The sequence below is a fragment of the Heterocephalus glaber genome, unplaced genomic scaffold (genome assembly GCF_053883595.1).
Source record: "Heterocephalus glaber isolate CG9 unplaced genomic scaffold, H.glaber_assembly_v1.0 deba00000546, whole genome shotgun sequence".
In the NCBI taxonomy this organism is placed as follows: Eukaryota; Metazoa; Chordata; class Mammalia; order Rodentia; family Bathyergidae; genus Heterocephalus; species Heterocephalus glaber.
Window position 1 is genome coordinate 33,900,679 of NW_028258147.1, and position 15,493 is coordinate 33,916,171.

At 41.1% G+C, this 15,493-nt stretch overlaps 2 protein-coding genes across 13 annotated transcripts in view; one reads left to right on the forward strand and one right to left on the reverse strand.

The window, feature by feature from the left end:
- The window catches only part of Ankib1 (ankyrin repeat and IBR domain containing 1), a 190,556-nt gene extending 176,451 nt beyond the window's left edge, over window positions 1–14,105 (reverse strand). For 8 of the 9 annotated variants that reach the window (XM_021242588.2, XM_004862370.4, XM_087204472.1 and 5 more), the window contains exon 1: window positions 13,948–14,105. The gene's annotated coding sequence lies outside the window, so the exon portion shown is untranslated. The remainder of the gene's footprint in view (window positions 1–13,947) is intronic. The other variant, XM_087204474.1, reaches the window with a different exon arrangement.
- A 250-nt stretch (window positions 14,106–14,355) lies between these two features.
- Window positions 14,356–15,493, forward strand: part of Krit1 (KRIT1 ankyrin repeat containing) — a 57,931-nt gene continuing 56,793 nt past the window's right edge. For 2 of the 4 annotated variants that reach the window (XM_087204475.1, XM_087204476.1), the window contains exon 1: window positions 14,397–14,871. The gene's annotated coding sequence lies outside the window, so the exon portion shown is untranslated. Of the gene's footprint in view, window positions 14,872–15,493 lie in introns of all 4 variants that reach the window. The other 2 variants (XM_004862376.4, XM_004862378.4) reach the window with 2 other exon arrangements.

A 15,493-nucleotide genomic window follows, 5' to 3' on the forward strand; every position in this document is an offset into this window, starting at 1 on the left:
ACCCCAAAGCTCATACAAGGGAGGAAATAATAAAGATCAGAGGAGAAATCAATGCAATGGAGACTAAGAGAACGATAGAAAAAATCAATGAAGCCAAGAGTTGTTTCTTCAAAAGAATCAACAAAATTGACAAACCTCTAGCCAACCTTATCAGAAAAAGGAAAGGCCCAAATGCATGCAATTAGGAATGAAAAGGGTGAAATTACAACAGACCCAGCAGAAATACAGAGGATCATCAATACTTACTTCGAGAACCTATATGAAAATAAAATGGAAAACGCAGAAGAAAAGGACAGATTCCTACATACGTACGAATTCCCAAAGTTGAAAGAAGAAGACCTAAAATTCTAAACAACCCAATATTAACGAATAAAATTGAAAACATAATTAAAAACTTACCAACTAAGAAAAGTCCAGGTCCTGAGGGTTTCAGTGCTGAATTCTACAAGACATTTAGAGAGGAACTGCTGCCACTACTGTTTAAACTCTTCAATGAAATTGAAAGGGAAGCAATACTCCCAAATTCACTCCTGGAAGCAAGAATCACCTTGATCTCCAAAGAAGAGAGAGAGCCAACAGAAAAAGAGAACTATAGGCCAATCTCACTAATGAACATAGATACAAAAATCCCTGAAAGGATATTGGGAAATAAAATGCAGAAGATCATCAAGAAGATCATACACCCTGATCAAGTGGGATTCATCCCATGATGCAGGGATGGTTCAACATACGTAAATCAATGTAATATACTGTATCAATAGAGCCAAGGACAAAAACGGTATAACTATCTCAATAGATGCAGAAAAACCATTTGACAAAATCCAACATGCATTTATGATAAAAACCCAACAAAAAATTGGAATAGATGGCCTCTACCTCAATATGATAAAAGCCATCTATGAAAATCCAACAGCCAGTATCATACTAAATGGTCAAAAACTGAAATCCTTCACACTAAAATCAGAAACAAGACAAGGATGTCCACTATCACCATTCTTGCTCAATACATTTTTGGAAACATTACCCACGGCAATTAGACAAGAGAAAGAAATAAAAGGAATAATGATAGGAAAGGAAGAAGTCAAATTGCCATTACTTGCAGATGACATGACATTCTACATAGAAGATGCCAAGAACTCCACCAAAACTCTTCTAGACTTAATAACCCTGGGTCGGGGATTTAGCTCAGTAGTTCCGCTGCCTGCCTTGCAAGTGCAAGGGCCCGAGTTCGATCTCCAGTACCAAAACAAAAACAAAAAGAAAAAAAACCCCAATTCAGCAGAGTAGCTGGATACAAGGTCAACACAAAAATTAATAGCTTTCCTCAACACAAAAAACAGACTCACTGAGAAATAGGGCAAACAATTCCTTTCCCAATAGCATCTAAAAAACTGAAATACCTAGGAATTAACCTAACAAAAGAAATCAAAGACCTCTTCTCTGAAAACTATAGCACTCTGAAAACAGAGATTGAAGATATCGGAAAATGGAAAGGTATCCCCTGCTCCTTGTTAGGATCAACATAGTGAAAATGGCATACTTTCAAAACTGCTAAATAGAGTCATTGCAATCTCAATTGGAATCCCAGCAGCATACTTCACAGACCTGGAGAAAACAATCCAAAAATTCATTTGGAACAAGAAGAGAACCAGAATAGCAAAAGCAATTCTAGGTAACAGAGACATGGCAGGGGGTATCACAATCCCCAACTTGAAACTGTACTACAAAGCTACTGTGATAAAAACAGCATGGTACTGGCAAAGTAACAGACCTGAGGACCAGTGGAACAGATTAGAAGAGGCTGAAACAACTCCAGAAACACTCAGTCATCTCATCTTCGATAAAGGAGCTAAACACCCTCACTGGAGGAAAGATAGCCTCTTTAATAAATGGTGCAGGAAAAACTGGGTTTCAATTTGCCAAAGATTAAAACTAGACCTATATCTCTCACCATGCAGTGAACTAAAATCAAAATATATTAAAGATCTAAATATTAAAATAGAAATGCTGAACTGGCTGAAACAGAGGTTAGGTAGGACTCGTGAAGACACTGGTGTAGGAAAAGATTTCATGAACAAAACCTCAGTTGCCCGTGAACTACCACAATCAACAAGTGGGATCTCTTCTTATTAAAAGGCTTCTGCACAGCAAGAGAAACCACCAGCAGTGTGAAGAGACAACCCACAATGCGGGAAAAAATCCACCTGCTCTCCCTCAGACAAAGGCCTATTATCTCAAATCTATAAAAAACTTAAAAAGATGAGACCTCCAAAATTTAAAGATCCAGTCCAAAAATGGACATCTGAAATGAACAGATATTTTTCAGATAAAGTAGAAATAGCAAATAAATATATGAAAAAATGTTCAACATCGATGGTCATTCGAGAGATGCAAATGAAAACAAGCTGAGATTCCACCTCACTTCAGAAAGAATGGCTGCTTTCATGAAATCAACCAATAGCAAATGCTGGTGGGACTGTGGAGAAAGAGGAACACTGCTCCACTGTTTGTGGGAGTGTAGCCTGGAAATCAGTATGGAGATACCTCAAAGAACTAGGACTGGAAGTCCCATTTGACCACACTATTCCCCTGCTGGGGACCTTCCCCAAAGAATTAAATGAATCATACCACAGTGATATATGTGTACCCATGTGCATAGCTGCACAATTTTTAATAGCTAAAATTTGGAAGCAGCCCAAATGCCCATCAGCTGGAGACTGGATCAAGAAAATGTGTTTTTTTAATAAAATGGAGTACTACTCGGCCATAAAAAATGAGAAATTAGAGACATTTATAGCTAAATGGATGCACACTGCGGCAATACTCTTAAGTGGAAATAAATAGAACACACAGGAGTAAATACTGAATTGTTTGTTTAGCGTGAGAAACTGAAAGTGTAAATAAGGACTAAAAGTTATAATAGATAATGTGAAATAGGAAGAAAAGGGGCAAAGGGGAAGGGGAAGTGGGAGGGGTAGGGGAAAGGAAAGAAGGGAATGGAATACGAGAAAATGGAAAAATGGAAACAAAGTCTTTGCAAATAGGGAGGAATGGAGGGGTTGGAGGGCAGGGGAAGGGGGAAAAATAAGAACCAAGAGAGATTATGTAAAGGTGAAAATTTCCAATGATGAATGTCATTACATTGTATACCTAAAATGTACCAATGATTAAAATGAATATTTGATAATGGAAAATATCAAGAAAAGGTCCAAAGGAGTTGGAAAGTGGGAGGGGTAGGGGAAAGAAAAGAAGGGAAAGGAAAAGTTCTGAATAATGGAAAAAATGGAAAAAATGCCTTTGTAAATAGGGAAGGGTGGAGGGGTGAAGGGAGTGCAAGGAATGGGGAAAAAATGAGAACCAAGATCCATTATGTAAAGGTACAAGTTCCCAATGAGAAATGTAAATGTACTGTATACCTAAAATGTACCAATAAAAGAATTTTCAATAAATAAATAAATATGCATTTACAGCTCAATGAGGAAAGGAATCAACTTGTTCATCTTTGTAGTCCCAGCACCTAATACATGTATAATTAGTCATTGCTATCTTCTTTAATAAGAACTCTATCCTGTCCTGTCATTTTTCCAATCAAAAATAAAGTAACTTGAGTAAAATCAAGGATTTTGCTATATCAAAAGGGAAGATCTATGTCAAAGTACAATACACATGTCTAACTAAGAATAGAAACAAAGATACGGGCTGCAAATTTAGCTCAGTGGTGCTGCCATGTGTCTCGCAAGTGCAAGGTCCGGAGCTCAATCCCCAGTACCAAAAAAAAAAGTAGAATAGAAAAAAGATTCAGTTTCTAATAGCTAAACCTTGGAAACAAGCCCAAGTGCCCATCAACTGGAGACTGCATAAAGAAAATACGGGTTTTTTTTAATAAAATGTAGTACTGCTCAGTCATATAGAAAGAGACATTGGGGACATTTATAGCTAAATGGATGCATATTGAGGCTATACTCTTAAGTGAAATAAATAAGATGCACATGTGTAAATACAGAATAGTTTCTCTGGTATGAAAAACTGAAAGTGTAAATAAGGATTAAAATGAATAATTGATAATGTAAAATAGGAAGAAAAGGTCTAAAGGTGTAGGGGAAGTGGGAGGGGTAGAGGAAAGGAAAGAAGGGAAAGGAAAAAATATGAGAAAAGGAAAAAATGGAAACAAATTCTCTGTAAATAGGGAGGGGTGGAGGGGTTGAAGGGAGGGCAGGGGAATGGGGGGTGTGTGAAGATAAACTATTACCTTTCCTAGGAAATTGGTAAGAATTACTTGTTGGCTCTATAGTCCTAAAAACAAAAGAGTGTATAACTAGTAGTAAAAGACATTGGCCTAAAAAGTGGCAAACTGTTAACAGTTTTGGCTAAAAGACAGAATAAAATGTTTAAATACATATAAAATTTTAGAGATAAGAGCTGACTGTGGAAAACCATGTTAAAAACAAGTGAAAGGATTTCATGCTTGGTTACTAGGGAGACAAGGAAGTGACCTAAAGCCAACCCTTAAAACTACTGTTAAGGAGAAGACAGGGCTCAACCATCCAGACTGGGCTCAAGCTTGCCATCCTCCTGCCTCAGACTCCCAGAGTGTGGCCATTACAGGCATGCATCACCATACCCTGCTTATTTTTTCTTTAGGTTTTGAATCACTCCGCTGCAGACAGGCAGGTCTGCCCACACCCTACTGAGGTCCCCAGTTGCACAGAACACGCCGAATCAGCCCGCTGCAGACAGGCAGGTCTGTGCACGCCCTACCAAGGTCCCGAGTCCCACAGAACACAACAAATCACCCCGCTGCAGACAGTCAGCCACCTGGTTCCACACTACAAAGACGCAAAGGACACCAGACCACCAGACCAAGGTACTGAGACCCGCCACTCCCGGCCCAGAGGTAGGGGCTTCTAAGCCACCGTCCCACTGCTCCTGGTCCAGAGGAAGGGGCTTCCCAGTCACCATCCCTCCCGCTGCTCCCAGCCCAGAGGAAAGGGCTTTTGGGCCACCTTCTGTCCCACTGCTCCTGGCCCAGAGGAAGGGGCTTCCACACCACCATCCCTCCCACCGCTCCTGGCCCAGAGGGAGGGGCTACTGAGCCGCCATCCCACTGCTCCTGGTCCAGAGGAAGGGGCTTCCTGGCCACCATCCCTCCCAATGCTCCCAGCCCACAGGAAAGGGCTTTTGGGTCACCATCCCTACCGCTGCTCACGGCCCCTGTCCCACCTCTCCCAGCTCAGAGGAGGTAATCTGTGCAGGTGCTAAACAGTCCCCCACCTCAGTCGAAATGAGAAAACATGTAAATAAGTTTCAAAACCAGACTTCCAGATCACCTACAGCAACCCCAAAGGGAAATGAGATGGAACACTCTGATACTCAACCACCTGGACCCACTGAACTGGCAACAAAAGGGGATCTGGAAAAAATGAAATCAGAAATAATTTCTCAGATAACAGGAGAAATTATGCCCCTAGTGCAAGACATGATTAATAAATCTAGAGAGGAGCTCAGGAACATGATGGAATCCCAACATAAGAAACAAAGGGAATCCATAAAACAGATGCAAATAGATTTCCAGGACATGAAAAACTTCACTGAAAGTCTACACAGCAGAATAAGCCAATGTGAGGACAGAATTTCAGACACAGAAGATAAGATTGCAATTAGTGACCAGGAAAAGAAAAATTGCTTCAAAATTATAAGGGAACATGAGAAATCAATCCAGCAGCTGCTAGATGACGCAAAGAAGAATAACATAAGACTGACTGGGCTCAATGAAGAAACAGGAGAGAGTGGAGATGACATAAAAAAACTGTTCACAGAAATAATGGCAGAAAACTTCCCAAGCAGGGGAAAACAGCTTGACATACAGATAAGTGAGGCATATAGGACTCCAAATAGCCTTGATCAAAAAAAATCTACACATAGGCATATAATTGTTAAGATTGCAGAAACACAACAGAAGAACAAAGTTCTCCAAGCAGTCAGAGAAAAGAAACAAATCACATACAAAGGAAAGCCCATCAGAATCACAGCAGACTTCTCAACACAAACCATCAAGGCAAGAAGAGCTTGGAGTGACATATTCCAAGCCCTAAAAGAAAACAGCCTCTAACCCAGATTGATGTACCCTGCAAAACTATCTTTCAAAATGGATGGAGAAATAAGATACTTTCATGACAAAGAGCACCTTAGGAACTTCATAAATACCAAACCAGCACTCCAAAGAATTTTACACAATAGCCTAGGAACAGACGTTGAGGATCACAACCCCAGGAAGCAAAGCAGAATGAACCCATCTGGCATGACAAGAAATTCAATGTAAAGGGGGAGAACCCAACCAAAAGAAAAAGTCATGGCAATGACAAGTCAATACGTTTCAGTTATAACCATCAATGTTAATGGTCTCAATTCACCAATCAAAAGAAATAGACTGGCAGAATGGGTCAAGAAGCAAAATCCAACAATATGCTGCATACAAGAAACACACTTAATTCAAAAGGAAACTCGGAGACTGAAAGTTAAAGGGTGGAAAACAATACTCCATGCGATGGGAACCGGAAAAAGCAGGAGTAGCTATCCTCTTGGCAGATCAAGTAGATTTCAAACCAACACTGATTAAGAGAGACAAAGAAGGACACTACATCCTTGTAAAGGGAAGAATCCAAGAGGAAGAGATGACAATCATAAATATCTATGCACCAAACACTAGTGCACCCAACTATATAAAACAAATACTAATGGACATGAAGAGTCAGATATGCACTAATACAATTGTAGTGGGGGACCTCAACACCCTACTGTCACAAAAAGATAGATCAAACAGACTAAAAATAAGTAATGAAATACTAGAACTCAATCGAACTCTTGAACAAATGAACTTAACAGATGTTTACAGAGTCTTCCACCCCACAAAATCACAATACACATTCTTCTCAGCTGCACATGGGTCATTCTCCAAAATAGACCACATACTCACACATAGAATATGTTTAAGTAAGTGCAAAAGAATTGAAGTTATCCCCTGTATATTATCAGACCATAGTGCAATGCAATTGGAGATCCATAGCAAAAGAAACTCAAAAAATTTCATAAACACATGGAAATTGAACAACACACTTCTGAATAACCAATGGATCACAGAGGAAATTAAAGAAGAAATCAGACAGCTCCTTCACTTAAATGACAATGACAATACAACATATCGGAATCTATGGGACACAAGGAAAGCAGTCTTATGAGGGAAATTCATAGCAGTGAATACGCATATTAGGAAAACAGGACGAGCCCAATTAAACTTGATGCTGAACCTCAAGCTTCTAGAAAAAGAAGAGCAGGACAACCCCAAAGCTCATACAAGGGAGGAAATTATAAAGATCAGAGGAGAAATCAATGCAATGGAGACTAAGAGAATGATATAAAAAAATCAATGAAGCCAAGAGTTGGTTCTTCAAAAGAATCCACAAAATGGACAAACCTTTAGCCAACCTTGTCAGAAAAAGGAAAGAAAAGGCCCAAATCCATGCAATTAGGAATGAAAAGGGTGAAACTACAACAGACCCAGCAGAAATACAGAGGATCATCAATACCTACTTCCAGAATCTATTTGCCAATAAGATGGAAAACACAGAAGAAATGGACAGATTCCTAGATACATATGAATTACCAAAGTTGAACGAAGAAGACCTAAAAATTCTGAACAACCCAATATCAACCAAAGAAATTGAAAATGTAATTAAAAACTTATCAACTAAGAAAAGCCTGGGCCCTGATGGCTTCACTGCTGAATTGTACAAGACCTTTAGAGAGGAACTGCTGCCACTACTGTTTAAACTCTTCGGTGAAATTGAAAGGGAAGCAATATCCCAAATTCATTCCTGGAAGCCAGCATCACCTTGATCCCCAAAGCAGAGAAAGACCCAACTGAAAAAGAGAACTACAGGCCAATCTCACTAATGAACATAGATGCAAAAATCCTTAATAAGATAATGGCAAACAGAATGCAGAAGATCATCATGAAGATCATGCACCCTGATCAAGTGGGATTTATCCCAGGGATGCAGGGATGGGTCAATATAGGAAAATCAATCCATGTAATACACTATATCAATAGAGCCAAGGACAAAAACCATACGATTATCTCCATAGATGCAGAAAAAGCATTTGACAAAATCCAACATGTATTTATGATAAAAACCCTACAAAAAATTGGAATAGATGGTCTCTACCTCAAACTGATAGAAGCCATCTATGAAAAACAAACAGCCAATATCATACTAAATGGTCAAAAACTGAAATCCTTCACACTAAAATCAGGAACAAGACAAGGATGTCCACCATCACCACTCTTGTTCAATATAGTTCTGGAAACATTAGCCACGGCAATTAGACAAGAGAAAGAAATAAAAGGAATAAAGATAGGTAATGAAGAAGTCAAATTGTCATTATTTGCAGATGACATGATACTCTATATAGAAGACCCCAAGAACTACACCAAAAGTCTTCTAGACTTAATAAGCAAATTCAGTCAAGTAGCTGGTTACAAGGTCAACACACAAAAATCAATAGCTTTCCTCTACACCAATGACAGACTCACTGAGAGAAAAATAGGGCAAATAATTCCTTTCACAATAGCATACAAAAAACTGAAATACCTAGGAATCATCCTAACAAAAGAAATCAAAGACCTCTTCCCTGAAAACTATGGCACTCTGAAAAGAGAGATTGAAGATGATATCAGAAAATGGACAGACATCCCCTGCTCCTGGGTAGGAAGGATTAATATAGTGAAAATGGCCATACTTCCAAAACTGCTATATAGATTTAATGCAATTCCAATTGAGATCCCAGCAGCATACTTCATAGACCTTGACAAAACAATCCAAAAATACATTTGGAGCAAGAAGAGACCCAGAATAGCAAAAGCAATTCTAGGTCACAGAGACATGGCAGGGGGTATCACAATCCCCAACCTGCAACTCTTCTACAAAGCTACTGTGATAAAAACAGCATGGTACTGGCAAAGAAACAGACTTGAGGACCAGTGGAACAGATTAGAAGATGCCGAAACAACGCCAGACATACTCAGCCATCTCATCTTCGACAAAGGAGCCAAACACCCTCACTGAAGGAAAGATAGCCTCTTTAATAAATGGTGCTGGTAAAAGTGGTTTCAACTTGCCAAAGATTCAAACTAGACCTGTATCTCTCACCATGCACTAAACTAAAATCAAAATGGATTAAAGATCTAAATATTAAAATAGAAACTCTGAACCAGTTGGAACAGAGGTTAGGTAGAACCCTTGAAGACATCAGTGTAGGACAAGATTTTATGAACAAAATGTCAGTTGCCCGTGAACTAGCACAAACAATCAACAAGTGGGATCTCTTCTATTAAAAGGCTTCTGCACAGCAAGAGAAACCACCAGCAGTGTGAAGACACAACCCACAATGTGGGAAAAAATCTTCACCTGCTCTCCCTCAGACAAAGGTCTACTACTTGAATCTGTAAAGAACTTAAAAAGGTCAGACCTCCCAAATTTAAAGACCCAATCCAAAAATGGGCATCTGAAATGAATAGACATTTATCACACAAAGAAGTAGAAATAGCAAATAAATACATGAAAAAATGTTCAACATCCCTGGTCATTCGAGAGATGCAAATGAAAACAACACTGAGATTCCACCTCACTCCAGAAAGAATGGCTGCTATCATGAAATCAACCAATAACAAATGTTGGCGGGGCTGTGGGGAAAGAGGAACCCTTCTCCACTGCTGGTGGGAGTGTAGACTGGTGCAAGCACTGTGGAAATCAGTATGGAGATAACTCAAAGAACTAGGACTGGAAGTCCCATTTGACCCCGCTATTCCACTGCTGGGGATCTTCCCCAAAGAATTAAAAGAATTATACCACAGTGATATATGTGCGCCCATGTTCATAGCAGCACAGTTTGTAATAGCTAAAACTGGGAAACAGCCCGAATGCCCATCAACTGGAGACTGGATCAAGAAAATGTGGGTTTTTTTAATAAAATGTAGTACTACTCAGCCATAAAAAATGACAAATTAGAGACATTTACAGCTAAGTGGATGCACATTGAGGCGATACTCTTAAGTGAAATAAATAGGACACACATGAAGAAATTCTGAATAGTTTCTCTGGTATGAGAAACTGAAAGTGTAAATAAGGACTATATGTATAATAGGCAATGTGAAATAGGAAGAAAAGGGGCAAAGGGGAAGGAAGTGGGAGGGCTAGGGGAAAGGATAGAAGCGAGTGGGATTAATATGAGAAAATGGAAAAATAGGAACAAAATCTTTGTAAATAGGGAGGACTGGAGGGGTTGAAGGGAGGGCTGGGCAAGGGTGAAAAACAAGATGCAAGAGAGACTATGTAAAGGTGCAAATTTCCAATGATGAATGACATTATATTGTACACCTAAAATGTACCAATTATTAGAATGAATAAACGATAATGTAAAATAGGAAGAAAAGGTCCAAAGGGGTAGGGGTAGTGGGAGGGGAAGGGGAAAGGAAAGAAGGGAAAGGAAAAATGCTGAGAAATGGAAAAAATGGAAATAAAGTCTTTGTAAATAGGGAAGGGTGGAGGGCATGAAGGGAGGGCTAGGAATGGGGTAAAAATAAGAACCAAGATGCATTATGTAAAGGTGCAATTCCCAATGAGAAATGTAATTGTGTTGTATACCTACAATGTACCAATAAAGGAATTTAAAAAAAGAATAACAAAAAAAACAAGTGAAAGGCTGGGCCAGGGATTTAGCTCAGTGGTTTCACGGTCTGCTGCACAAGCACAAGGACTGGAGTTCAATCTCCGGTACCAGAAAAAAAAAAAAAGAAAGAAAAGAAAAGAAAAACAAGTGAAAGGTGTGAAAACAATTTCTAAGTTCAACTGTATCAATTGTTAAGTCACATCTCCTAATAAGAGATAAAAAAAAATTTAACAATAGTATAAACCAGAATCTGCAGTTTTTAAATGGTGATAAAATACTTTTTAGGAGTACTCTAAAAAATTAAACAATGTATGAAAACACTTAGCATGATTTGCCCAAATTAAGCACTCAATAAATGGCATGTATTTATTTTCATAGAAAGGATGTAAAACACCACTGTAATAGTCAAGTACCTTAAAAATCTCTTAAGAGAAGTCTTAGGCAGATGGACAGAATCATACTGAAATATCTAGACTGGTAAATTCAATGAGGAATAGAATCTTGACACATTTAGCCCTATAGATCCAAAATATAATGCAGTTCATACACATAGTAGATGCTCAACATAAATTTATTGAAATGAAGTGTTCATGAAAGTAAGTTATTTGCAAAAGAAAAAGATAAAAAAAAGAGGCAGTCCGAGATTGAAGACTAAACTAAGAGTCTAAAAACTACTGTTCACTAAGCAAGTCACATTGAGAAAGACAATAAAATACTTAAGCATTTTTAGGACAAAGTACAAAAACTTCCCTCAGGCTGATCCCTAATGACTGAAACCACTTTCAAATCCTTTTAGGCAAGTGTGTCACATGCAAAATGTAATATTTGAAAGAAACATTTTACAATTCAATCTAAATGAATGTTGTATACATCTTTGGAGGTGGGGGGTTTACCCAAAGTATTAAGGAATTTTTCCTACTTTCCATTCAGGGAAAACCTGGTAAATCTAATTCAGTTCTTCCATCTACTATACGCAAATATATAAAAATTAGTTTGAACTTCTACCTACAAGTAAGTTGTAAATATACTTATTTCACTTTCACAAGTTTGAGTATAAACCCATACAAGGAAGAGGAAAGAATACCAACTCTCAGAAGTGGGCAGTGCTTTGGAAATATAAAACTGACCTTGCTGTCCCAGCAGCTACCTGTTACAGCCTTGTTTATGACACAGAATCCTTGCGTATTATAAACTCAAAAACTCTCAGAGTCATAGGTGACGGAATATGTGAATATGAAAATATTTTCCTATGTTTCTCATCCTACCCTGAGGGTAAGAAGAATAGATGAATTTTTAAAAAAATTTCTCCAAGTTATTGCCATCATCTCACTATGACACCCTATTCTTATCTGGAAACAGATAAATTTTATACAACACAACAACCACACCTTTAATAATACACTCAACTGTCCAGTGCTTGGCTTCTGTGCCCAGTAAAGTACATTTCAAGAGAGATGGAGGAAGCTACATCTCCCCAATCTACTTCAAACTAAATTCTGTGAAGGGTAAGTTATAAATGAAATATAAAGTCAAGAATTAACAGCTCAAAGACGGGGTGGGGGTGGGGTACATTTGATTCAACAAAATAGCAATGTTTTTCAAGAAAACCAAATCACAGAAGCTACCAGACTACATTATGGAGCAGTTCACAGCACAGTAACAAAGAACCTGCAGTGCAGAGTAATATGATTCTTAAATTATCATTTGTTTTCTATGATACCTTGAAAGTAAGTGAATGGAGCCACATGACAGGTATTGTCCAATTACTGACGGCATTATAATTATATTTTAATTTAATTTCTGGAAAGTTCTGCAATAGCAGCTTAGAAAGTAAACACACTTTTAAAAAAATATATTTATTTATTTTTGGTATACGGAGTCGAACTCAGGACCTTGCCCTTGCTAGGCAAGCACGGTGCCACTGAGCTAAATCCCCGGACCGAAATAGAATTTTAATGAGAAAAAAATCTGAAAATATACATTAAAGATATTCGGGTTTTTTTCTTTTCCTTTTTTCTTTTTTTGGTACTGGGGATTGAACTCGGGACCTTGCGCTTTCGAAGCAGGCGGCAGAACCACTGAGCTAAATCCCCAGCGGCCCTCGGTTAATTTTTTTAAACTAAGAAGCAAGAAGATCAGGAACCAAGGTATGTAACATTTGTGACTGACACAAGTTAGTAAAGGAGTTTCCGGCAAAATGAATGATATATTATAAAATACAATGTGACATGATCTTTAAAATTATCTTTAATGTTAAAAATCTTTTAAACTACTATACGTCTGTCTCTATTTTGCATTAAGGGTTTACATACATTCATATTTGTAAATGAAGAGTAAATCAAAACACTAAAATATGATCCAAAGGTATCCAAAACACATTATTTGAAACATCAGACTTATTTTCACACGTTTCTCAGATCTACTAGTACATCTTCTGGAATGGATCTTCATGGCAAGAAGACCGTTCACATGCTACTCCGTGTGAAGAGAGCTTATGAGACTCATTTTCAAAACCTCCACAGGAGATGGTTAATTACAGCTCTATCTCCAATTTCCTTCGACTCAAACAGCAACGCAGAGAAAACAGTTCATACACGTAGAAAGGAGGACAAGGGGGAGCTTCCCCATTGTTTTGTTTTGGTGGCAGAAGCAGCAAAAACAGGTTCACCGGAGCATCCGCACCTATTCCCCACCCATCGCAACCCGGCAGAGCACTTTCACGCTTCGGCTCCAAAGACTCTAGTTCAGGACGTCGGCAGAAGCCGAGCTTTCCTCAACCAAAAGACCAGGCGGGGGACGGGCAGGAAAAGAGGGAGGGCACAAACCCTTTAAGAACAGAGGGGCCAGGCGATGCATCCAGATGGGGAGGATGGGACGCGCCACGGAAAAGGGAGGCTGGCAAATTCGCTGGGAGAAAAGCCCCACGGGCAGCCGGAGGATGCTGCCTGTCCAGGCGTGGGGACAGACAGTGCTCCTGAAGGAGGGAGAGGCGCACGCTCCAGAAGACAGGGAGGGCGTGGGATAGGCAGCTCGGAACTCGGAGCCCAGAGCGGGCTGAGAGCCTCACACAGAACCCGGCCGTGAAGCTGACTTACGGTTACTTCTCAGGCTTAGGGGAAGGGTCGGGTGGACCCCACAGATCCGCACTTGTGCCGCCGCCGCCGCGGAACCGGTGATCTCAGGGGCCCTCCCCGCCCCACCCACCCGGACAGGCGCCCCTACCTCGTCGGCTCCGCGGCGCTCACCGGGCGGAGGCTGTTGGGGCCGAGAGTGCGCACAGGAGACCCGCAGGAAGCGCTGCGTAAGCCCGCGACACCGCGGGAGGATCAGGCCGCGCGGGCGCCCCCCATCCCGGCGGACTGCCGCGCCGCCTCTCTCGGGGGAGGGGACGAGGGGGCGGTGGCTCTCCCCTTAGCCTCGCGGTCAAGTCCGGCTCATGCTACAGCCTCGCGCGCTCGCGCAGCCCGCGCCTCCCTCCTCTCCTCCCCAGCCTCCTGCTCAGCCGCTGGTGCTCCCGCCGCTGCCACCACGGTCACCCAGCCGCCCGCCACCAGCTCCACAGAGCCAGCAGCCCCGGCAAGCAACAGCAGGAACAGCAGACAGCGCCTCTGCTGCCGACCCGGAAGCTCTTCCGCCGCCAACCGCGGGGATGCGAACCGGAAGCGGTTTCCTCGCTCTGATAGAGGCAGGAGGGAAAGCTGAGGCCTTTGAAGACTTGGGAGCCTATAGTTTCTGGAGACTGCGAAGAGTAGTGCTGAGTCGCGAGGAAAGGGAAGGACAGTAAAGAATTAATGCGCCAGAGGTTCTCCAGCTGCAGAAAACCGAACTGTCTGGCCTCTGAGTGAGGAGCGCCTGGGAACACGCCCGGCGGCGTCTGTTGGCGATCGGGGTCTTTCTGCCTCAGGAAGTTGGGCCCAGCCGCTCTGCCTAGAGCTGGGATGAAGGAATGACAAAACGGTGACGGTCCCCCGCTCCCAGGAGACCTTCCCAACCCGTGAGGTGAATGTAGCGGCCCGAGAGACAGTCGGCCGCCCGCCCGGGTGAGACCGCTCGATTTCCTTCGCGGAAAAGAGAAGCAAGATCCAGACTCGAGCGAGAGAAAAACGGGTGGGGAGACTAAATCATCTCCACGTCTAGTTTCTACAGGCAAGAAATTTCTTTTTTTTTTTTTTTTTTAAGTAGTTGTACAGAAGCCACAGCCACCTTTTGGGTGGGCACTCTTTGAGCAAACTAACTTGCAGTTTTCCTGTTAGTGGGCAGTGATGGGTGGCGGCGGAGAAAAACCTCCCAGGCAGATATTTTTTGTTGTCTTTGTAGGGAAAGCAATCAACAGCTTGTCAGTCTACCTCACTTCTCCCTTCAGTACCTTTCTTCCTCATCTAAGGTTTTTTACTTCCTTTCTTTGCCTTTTTTTCCTATCTGATAAGCGTTTTGAGCTTCACCAAAAGTCTTTTCTACTTGCCCTAAACTCGGGATCTGAGCTCCTTTCTTTTACCACTGTCTCGAACTTCACAGTTTGCAAACAGACTAACACACTACAGGGTGTTTTCCTGTTTGTGGGTACCAGCTGGCCAAGTTGCACGCGTCCTCTACCCCTGTCCTAGGGAAAATGCCCCTACGTATTTTCAAAGGATCACAATTACATGCCACGCCCAATTGAGAACCGTTTCCACCACTTCATTTGTAAGGCCTTATTATTTCAGCATCATATGAAGCTTTTTCCCCTAGTGAGCCATTTAACAAAATGCCACATATTTCCCGTACTTAG